This window comes from Crotalus tigris, unplaced genomic scaffold, assembly GCF_016545835.1.
Source record: "Crotalus tigris isolate CLP2741 ecotype Arizona unplaced genomic scaffold, ASM1654583v1 scf7180000021079.48256, whole genome shotgun sequence".
In the NCBI taxonomy this organism is placed as follows: Eukaryota; Metazoa; Chordata; class Lepidosauria; order Squamata; family Viperidae; genus Crotalus; species Crotalus tigris.
Window position 1 is genome coordinate 18345 of NW_024098344.1, and position 10155 is coordinate 28499.

The window sequence follows — 10155 nt, forward strand, 5'->3', positions numbered from 1 at the left end:
CATCTTTAATTATCAAATATAGAAACTCCCAATTCTGCCTTCTCTGGATTCTGCCATAAGAGGGAGAGAAGGGGGAGAGCAAAGGGGCTTTATGGCCCTCACTTCCTTCAGTACACTTCAAAGGGCTGAATGCTGAATGTGTGTTTATTGTGACCTCTAAGCGTTAACATATCAAAGAAGGGTAATTGCCTTTCATGTAGTTATCTGAAGTCTCCATCTAGACGGAAGAAAGAAGAAAGGGGGTGGAATTGTGATACTTGAAACTATCCCTGGAAGGGGGCTTGATTGGGTGGGACTACTGGGGAACCCCTTAAAACCTTGAATGGGAGAGCTTGAACCCCAAGTCCTGTCTAGCATGCCTGCAACCACTTCTCTTAATAAAGGATTCCTGTTGGAAGAATTATTCCAAGAGTTCTGTCTTCTTAAGATGCAAAGTGGGGTGGGTCCTTACATTAGACAGGACTTGCAAAATTAATCCACCTGGAAGGGAGACCCTTGCCGGGGGATTTTGCAAAAATTTACCATGTCAGACAACGAAGCAAGAGAGGGGGAAAACTCCCTGGAAAGAGAGCCGCTGACCCAGTTGGAACCTTGCCAGATGTTGGAATCCGAGAGGCCAGATTCCTCAGGAGAAGAAGTGGTGGAGACACAGGACCACAAGCCTCGCTGGTCGATGGGCGTTGGAAAGAAAAGTGAGTGGGGAAAGGAATCAAGGAAGGTGACCCTGAGACGGGGGACCAAGCAACCAGAATGGAAGCAGGAGATGGAGAAATCCCTGCACGCAAGTGAAGAGGGAGGAAGCTGGGCACCGTACTCAGACTGGATCCTAGAGAAAGCTATTGACCTGATGAAGAGAACTCTCAGCTCCCTAGGAGAGGAGAATACTGAGCCCTACGGCCGCCCCAGTTCCTGGAGCCACAAAGGGAGAGACACCGAGGGGGACGTGGAACCTGCAACCCCAGGGACATCTACTGATCCAGGAGCCCCCACCCCCTACCGGACCACAGATGGCAATCTGGACGGAAGACACTACCACCCACAACGGAGGCACCGATCCATTCCAAGACGTCCACCGTTGGAGGTGAAATTCAAAGGGGAGCCAACACGCTTGGGGTTTTTCCTAACCCAAGTCCTCAGCTACATGGAGGAATATGGGCAGGACATTCCCAGCGACAAAGCCCGCATCCGGATCGTGCAATCTGCCCTGGATGGACCAGCTGCGGATTGGGTAGTGAACTTGCATGACTCCAATGCCCCAGAACTCAGTAACTTCAACCGTTTCATGTCCTCTTTGAGAAGACGATTTGAAGACCCCCTGGCTGATCGCAAAGCCCGTGAAAGAATAACAACGATGAGGCAAGGCAAACGCCCAGTGGCCGAGTATACACAAGAATTCCGGGCCATTGCCAGCAAACTGAATTGGCCAGAAGACATCCTCCTTGGCCATTTCAAAGACGGACTAAACTATGATCTATATGATGCTTGCCTGCCCCGAGGGGACCCACATCGACTTGAGGAATGGTACGTCTTGGCAGAGGAAGCAGAGATCGACATATTGAAGAGGCACCGCCGAAGAAAACAATGGAGCCGCCCCCCGCCTGAGCTGACACACCAACCGGTGAAATCATCGGATACAGCCAAGAAGCAAATGGGGTGTTTCAAGTGCGGAAGAGAAGAGCATCGAGCTGTAGAATGCCGCTCAAAGGCCCCCCAGCACAACCCAGACAGATCCCCAATCAACAAACCCAGAGAGTATTCAGCTAAGCCAAAAGAAACAGCCATGAGAATGATGGAAATTGCAGAAACCCCCACCTCTGCTCACCAAGGGGAAAGAACTCCAGCCTACACCACAGGGACGGTGGATGCCTCAGATGACAGCTCGGAGGGTGAACCCCTGGTAAGTGGATGCATCACACCCATCTTCAAAACAGTGACTATATTAATCCCCCCCATGCCCGAAGCTGTGAAGGTGAAAGCCTTAATAGACTCTGGCTGCACCCGCTGCCTTATTAGCCCAACACTAGTGGGGAATCTGGGCATCCCATCCAGGAGACTGGAACAACCAATCTCATTTGGCCAGCTAGATGGATCCATAGCAGGGGGGATGCCAGCTACCCTAGCCACTCTGCCAATACACCTCTCCCTGGGCAACCATGAAGAGGACTTAACGTTTGTGGTGACCCCAGGTATGGAATGCCCAATGATTCTAGGGATGGAATGGTTGAAAAAATGGAACCCCTGGGTAAATTGGAGGACGACAGAAATCAAATTCCCGAAGGGGGACCCTATGGACTTAAAACCCCAAGGGAGGCTACCAGAATCAAGAATAGAAAAAGCATCCATAGGAGAGGAAAAAAGATTAACAGAAATACCAGAGGAATATAGGGACCTTGCTGAAGTCTTCAGTGAGGAGAGGGCGAATGAGCTTCCCCCCCACCGACCCACAGACTGTACCATTGAATTCAAGCCTGGGGCAAAACTCCCGAAGCCCAGATTATACTCCATGAGCCCAAAGGAGAAGGAGGAAATGGAAAGATTTATAAAAAAAAACCTGGAGAGAGGTTTCATTGAGCCAGCCAAGCCTAAAGTGGCTGCCCCGGTCCTTTTTAGAGAGAAGAAGGATGGCTCTTTACGTTTATGCGTGGATTATAGGGCCCTGAATACAATCAGTGAAAGCAACCTATACCCGCTGCCCCTCATGAAAGACATGCTGTCACACCTATCGAAAGGGAAAATTTTTTCTAAACTAGACTTAAGGGAAGCTTACTATCGCGTGAGAATCAAGGAAGGGGACGAATGGAAGACTGCATTTAACTGCCCCATGGGGTGCTATCAATTCAAAGTCTTGCCATTTGGATTACAAGGGGGCCCTGCAGTCTTTATGCAATTAATCAATGACGTTCTAAGGGAGCACCTGTTTAAGGGGGTCCTTGTTTACTTGGACGACATTCTTATCTTTACTGAAACAAAAGAAGAACACGTCAAACTTGTCAGAGCGGTTTTAAAGAAGCTGCGAGCCGCTCACCTATATGCCAAACTCTCAAAATGCGAATTCCACCAGGAAAGGATAGACTACCTAGGCTATCGCATATCTCCACAGGGCATTGAAATGGACCCGGAGAAGGTCAAAGCAGTACTAAATTGGGCACCACCCCGCACAAGAAAGCAACTACAAAGTTTCCTGGGCTTTGCAAATTTTTACCGCCAATTCATCCCCTCATTTGCACAGATAGCCTTGCCCCTCACTAACTTACTAAAAACGAAGGGAACATCCTCAGTAAAACCTAGCCAGCCACTAACATGGACAATGGAGTGCCAAGCAGCGTTTGAGAGACTAAAGAGACTTTTTTCTGCCGAACCAGTACTAAGGCACCCAGACATGGACAAGCCCTTCATAATACAGGCAGATGCAAGTGATGTGGCAGTGGGGGCTGTGCTATTACAAGAAAATGATGATGCAGTATTGCAACCCTGTGCATATACATCCAAGAAACTCACGGAAACAGAACAGCGCTGGCCCGTATGGGAGAAGGAGGCTTATGGGATACGTTGGGCATTACTCACGTGGCGACAGTTCCTGGAAGGCAACAAAATCCCCTTCCAGGTGTGGACTGATCACAAAAATGTTAGAAGCCCTGAAAACTTCCAGGAAACTCAATCCCAAACAAGTCCGCTGGTCCCAGCATTTTCACCAATTCCAATTTAAGCTCAAACATTTACCAGGAAGAAAGAACTTCCTGGCAGATGCTCTATCTCGCATGCCCCAATATAACAGCGCACGAACCACAGACTCTAGACCAATAATGGCAGAGTCACAACTGGCAGCACCAGTAACCACAAGAACCCAAGCCAAAATAAAACCACAACTGGACAGAAAAAGTTTGGAAACAGATGAATGGTTCCAGAAAAACAAACATGTGTGCACAATGAGAGACGGGTTGCCTTGGGTAGGGGAAAAGTTATATATACCAACAACTCAAAGACTAACTTTCATGCACCTTTGCCATGACACAAAATCAGCAGGGCATTTTGGATTTGTAAAAACTTTACACTTAATTAAACGGCAATTTTGGTGGCCATCAATAAAAAAGGACATAGAAAGTTATGTTGCCAGCTGCCCAACCTGTGCATCAGCAAAGAGGTTGCAAGGGAAATCGCCAGGGCTATTACAACCAGTGGCAAGTCCCTCAGCCCCCTGGAGGGAAATAGCCATGGATTTTATAGTGGAATTGCCAGAAAGCAATGGGAATACTGTTATCTGGACAGTCACGGACCTATTTTCCAAACAGGTGCACTTTATCCCTTGCCAAAAAATTCCCACTGCAAAGGCCTTAGCAAAACTTTTCATCCAGCACATTTACAGATTGCACGGGGCACCCCAACGCATCATCTCTGATAGGGGAGTGCAATTTACGTCTGCATTTTGGAAGGAATTTTTATCCCTCTTAGGGACCACTCAGGGATTGACATCTAGCCACCACCCTCAAGGGATGGACAAGCGGAACGCTGCCAGTCGGTACTTGAGCAATATTTGAGATGTTTTTTAAATTTCCAACAGAGTGATTGGACGGACTTACTTCCTTTTGCAGAAGTTGCCTACAATAATGCAGTCCACTCCAGCACAGGCTACACTCCTTTTCAAATAGCCAACGGTCAAAGTTTCAACCCTATGCCAGAGTTAACCCCAAAAGAACCAACGATCCCTTCACTGAAAGAATGGATGGAAAACCTACAAAACACCTGGCCAATAGTCAGAAAATCACTAGATGAAGCTAGGCGGGCATACAAAGCACAAGCCGATAAAAAAAGGGTTGAGCCTACACCATTCATTATAGGAGAAATGGTGTACTTATCTACAAAATACCTAAAGTCCCTACAGCCCTGTAAAAAACTTGGACCAAAATATATAGGACCTTTTCCAATTAAAAGAATCATAAATCCAGTAACAGTAGAATTAGAATTACCCAAAAATCTCAGGCAAATACACCCAATTTTTCATTGCAGCTTGCTGAAAAGAGAGCATCAGTCACCTCTACGGCCAAAAATCCCCCCCCCACCACCTCCAATCATGGTGGAGGGTGAACAACACTTCGAAATAAAAGAGATCCTTGACTCTAGGAGATATCATGGAACAACTCAGTACCTAGTTGCCTGGAAACACCTCCCTGCCTCACAAAACGAGTGGGTTCATAAACGTCATGTCAGAGCCCCGAAGCTATTGAAGAAGTTTCACACAGAGTATCCTAACAAGCCTGACTAAATTTTTTACTTGTGTTTTCTTTCAGGTGGATCTCTCTTATTTTTAAGAGGGGCCGGATGTCAGAATCCAATTATATTTCATCTTTAATTATCAAATATAGAAACTCCCAATTCTGCCTTCTCTGGATTCTGCCATAAGAGGGAGAGAAGGGGGAGAGCAAAGGGGCTTTATGGCCCTCACTTCCTTCAGTACACTTCAAAGGGCTGAATGCTGAATGTGTGTTTATTGTGACCTCTAAGCGTTAACATATCAAAGAAGGGTAATTGCCTTTCATGTAGTTATCTGAAGTCTCCATCTAGACGGAAGAAAGAAGAAAGGGGGTGGAATTGTGATACTTGAAACTATCCCTGGAAGGGGGCTTGATTGGGTGGGACTACTGGGGAACCCCTTAAAACCTTGAATGGGACAGCTTGAACCCCAAGTCCTGTCTAGCATGCCTGCAACCACTTCTCTTAATAAAGGATTCCTGTTGGAAGAATTATTCCAAGAGTTCTGTCTTCTTAAGATGCAAAGTGGGGTGGGTCCTTACAGGTGTTTTTATTAAGAGTTTTATCTGGAAGTATCAGATATCAAAACGGCTGTCATCTTCTTAGTAGAGCATATGACTGAGGCAGAGAAGCTGATTTAAACTACAAAAAATATATCTTCCAGCCAGACTGTATTAGATTGGACTATATGTAATGGAGAAAATTAACAAGACTGTACTCAGTGCTTACATTGTCCTTTGTTTTTTGGCACACTGTCTTGAATTACCTCACTCATTTTTCCTCCCCACTTAAAAATGAGTGCCTTTTCCTTTATTTGATCCTGGTACAAATGTACTTCTTGCACTCATCCTCATTTGCTTAATGTAGGGTTTCTTATCCTGAACAGCAAAAATTGCAGGTCAGGATTCCCTTCCCCTTTGTTGCATCTTGACATATGTTGCTCATTTCCTACAGCCATTAAACCTTTAGTGCCTACAATTAATTCTCCCCATTAAAAACTTGTTGCTATTTTTTTCTTAAATACCAACTTCATTGCACCAGATTTACAGCTGGCAACCCTTAAGATCACTGTAGTTATGAAATTAAAACAGTTTTAAGTGGTCATTGTTGGCACAGCATGGCTTCTCCCAGTGTTTGAGCTCATCATAATGCAAACTGTTGACATGCACAAAAATCTAATGCAGTGCAGCAAGATTTTTGGCTCAGTTCGTACTACAGAAGTCTGTCACTGTGTTAACATCCAGATGTGATACATTTGGGGGAAATGTCACCACATATCGAGTCTTCAGGCTTTTTCCAGAGGAAGCATAATGAAGCTCAAACATAGAAGATTTTACACTGAGCCATCTAGGAAGCAATTACCGTTTCTTGGTCAATTCATACCACTTACTGTATCACACAGAAAGGCCTAAAAATACATTAATACAATGATTGACAGAATGAGGATATAGTATAGATTGCTTTACAGAGTTTCTATCAGTGCTGAATTACTATAAATGTCCTCTTTTAACAGATTCTTTTTTAAAAAAAAATGTGTTTCGTAGGTAACAAACTAAATACAACCTTTCATAAAGGGTAAGCATCATACATTGCATCTTTCTACAAAATATGATTCCTGGAATAATTAATATATTTAAGACAGCTTGACAATATTTCTGTTTGATATTTCTAGCCATTTTTTTTTTAGTTTCTTTAATTTGGTTCTTTTTCACTTGCTAACATCAGTACTTCATTCAGCGCATAGATAATAACAGATAAACCCAAAATTTTGCTTTCCTTTTAATTTGCTATTGCTATCTTATCTGCCTAACACAGTGATAAGAATCCAAGCAAAATTGTCGTTCTATAAAAAGGCATGTTATTTAATACACTGTACAATTTGTGAAATTAATATCAATATATTTCAATGCCTTTCTACCAACAATAAGTGAAGCACCTATCATATCAGCCCATTTTATACACTGTTAAAATAATGGCTCGCTCATGGTTTCCTGAAGACTGAACTATGTAATGGTAAGGACAGAGAGTCACATTTTTACAGAACAGAATTTCACAATGAATTTTTACTTCATTTTTCATTACCTTGCCCCTAATGGTCCAATATACAAATTGTCAAAAGAGGTGATTTTCCATAGGATGGTAGCTCTGAAGCTCTGATGCCACTATAAGCACAGAAACTTAGACAGATACATTCATCTTGGCATGATTGTTCATAAAGAGAGCTTAAAGCACACCTGGAAGAAAGACACTGATTAATATATACGGAGTCCTTCACATTTTAAAGGAATGAACATTCTCTATTATTTGGATATTGTTGACTACTCATTTTATTCATGGCTTCAGTTTCTGTACATTCTGTCCAGTTTCTTGGGAGTGTAAAAAAAAAAAAATCATTGCAGTCTATACTAATCCTCCAGATAATTTTTCTTTAGCTGTAATATATATATACCAAAGGAGAAGTTTTTTAAATGAAATTATTACATTTTGAGAATATTTTAAAAGTAAAGGAAGGTATAACCTATAATAACCAAACAAATTATGAAATCTAATTTCTGAAAATGTTTGAATCAAATTATATCAGGGGTCTTCAAACTTTGCTCTTTTATGACTTGTGGACTTCAACTCCCAGAATTCCTCAGCCAGCGTGCCTGGCTGAGGAATTCTGGGAGTTGAAGTCCACAAGTCATAAAAGGGAAAAGTTTGAAGACCCCTGAATTATATCATACCTTCTTTTCTTTCTTTTTTGATATAATGTTAAGAGACCTAATGTGAACCAAAGCCTGATGTGTTTTTTTTAAGGGTCTCCCCACTGTAACGTATTTTTCACAAAATGAAGACTATTTCATTTCTCTCATATATTTTTTAAATTTAGTATACACTGGTATGAAATCTATTGCTGTCTAATATACATTTATATTTCATTTTAAAATAAGAAAGCAAAACCTTTATACACAGACCAGATTTATCTGAGTTCAGTCAGCTGAATTAAGGGTGGGTAACATCCTAGGGATACCAGTAATATAAATCTAAATATGCCTGGGAAAGGTTCCTCTAATCAGAATGCAAGAATACAAATCCAGTGAATCAATTGTAATTACCACACTGCCACCTGGTGGGCAAGTGGATGAAAAAAATCGGACCTATATATTCAGTTTACTAACGTCCTAGCTAGCTTATTCATATGTACAATTGGAATTACCTCAAATTTATCAGTGTTTTATTGCTGCTGAAGCTTGTCTTTAACTCCTACCTTTACTAGAAATTTTAAAAAAACTATTTCACATTAGCCTAGATTTCAGGAAGGACAAACGCTAATTTTTCTACTGGATGTCCTATACTGAGAAATGGGTAATGTTGGTTTTTTTCTTCAAGAGCCACGGATGAGGTGGAGATCTCACTGCAGCGCTGATGACTCAAAATGCCAAACTGGGGAGGTGGAAACAAATGTGGAACCTGTGGCAGAATAGTATATCATGCGGAAGAAGTCCAGTGTGATGGGAGAAGCTTCCATAGATGTTGCTTTCTTTTTATAGAGTATGCCGGAAAAACCTGGATAGCACAACTGTGGCCATGCATGATGAAGAAATATACTGCAAGTCTTGTTATGGGAAAAAATATGGCCCCAAAGGATATGGCTATGGGCAAGGAGCAGGCACTCTCAATATGGACAGAGGAGGAAGGCTTGGCATAAAACATGACAACGTACCATCTCATCGACCTACAAGTCCAAATACTTCAAAATTTGCTCAGAAATTTGGAGGGACAGAAAAATGTTCCAGATGCAGTGATTCTGTGTATGCAGCTGAGAGAATAATAGGAGCTGGAAAGCCTTGGCACAAAAATTGTTTTCACTGTGCCAACTGTGGTAAAAGCCTCGAATCAACAACTCTGACAGAGAAGGAAGGCAAAATCTATTGCAAAGGTTGTTATGCAAAGAACTTTGGCCCCAAAGGATTTGGCTATGGCCAAGGCGCTGGTGCTCTTGATCACATCTAACTGTTATACACCCACTCATTGCCAAACAGTTCAACAATATACTACAATAATAAAGTTGGAAGGGACCTTGGAGGTCATTGAGTCCAATCCCCTGCTCAGGCAGGAAACCCTATACCATTTTGGACAAATGGCTGTCCAGTTTCTTCTTAAAAACTTCCAGTGTTGGAGCATTCATTTGCTTCTGGAGGCAGGTTGTTCCATTGGTTAATTGTTCTAACAGGAAGTTTCTCCTTAGTTCTAGGTTGCTTCTCTCTTTGTTTGGTTTCCACCTGTTGCTTCTTGTCCTGCCTTCAGGCGCTTTGGAAAATAGCTTGACTCCCTCTTCTTTGTGGCAGCCCCTGAGATATTGGAACACTGCTATCATGTCCCCCTTTGTCCTTCTCTTTGTTAAACTAGACATAACCAATTCCAGCAACCGTTCCTTATATGTTTTAGCCTCCAGTCCCATAATCATCTTTGTTGCTCTTCTCTGTACTCTTTCTAGAGTCTCAACATCTTTTTTACATCGTGGTGACCAAAACTGGATGCAGTATTCCAAGTGTGGCCTTACCAAGGCATTGTAAAGTGGTATTAATAGTTCATATGATCTTGATTCTATCCTTCTGTTAATGCAGCCTAGCACTGTGTTGGCTTTTCTGGCAGCTGCAGCACACTGCTGGCTCATATTTAAATGATTGTTCACTGGGACTCCAAATTCCCTCTCACAATTACTACTATTGAGCAAGGTACCCCCTATACTATACCTGTACATTTGGTTTTTCTTGCCTAAATGTAGACACTTACTTTTTTCACCATTGAATTTCATTTTGTTAGATAGTGCCCAGTGTTCAAGTCTATCCAGATCCTCCTGTATCCTAAGCCTGTCTTCTGGAGTGTTAGCTATTCCTGCCAGCTTGGTGTCGTCTGCAAATT

General features: G+C 42.6%; 1 pseudogene; it reads left to right on the forward strand.

Annotated features, from left to right (window-relative positions):
• Positions 1 to 8665: 8665 nt before the first annotated feature.
• On the forward strand, positions 8666 to 9243 carry LOC120320013 (annotated as a pseudogene).
• Positions 9244 to 10155: the final 912 nt, after the last annotated feature.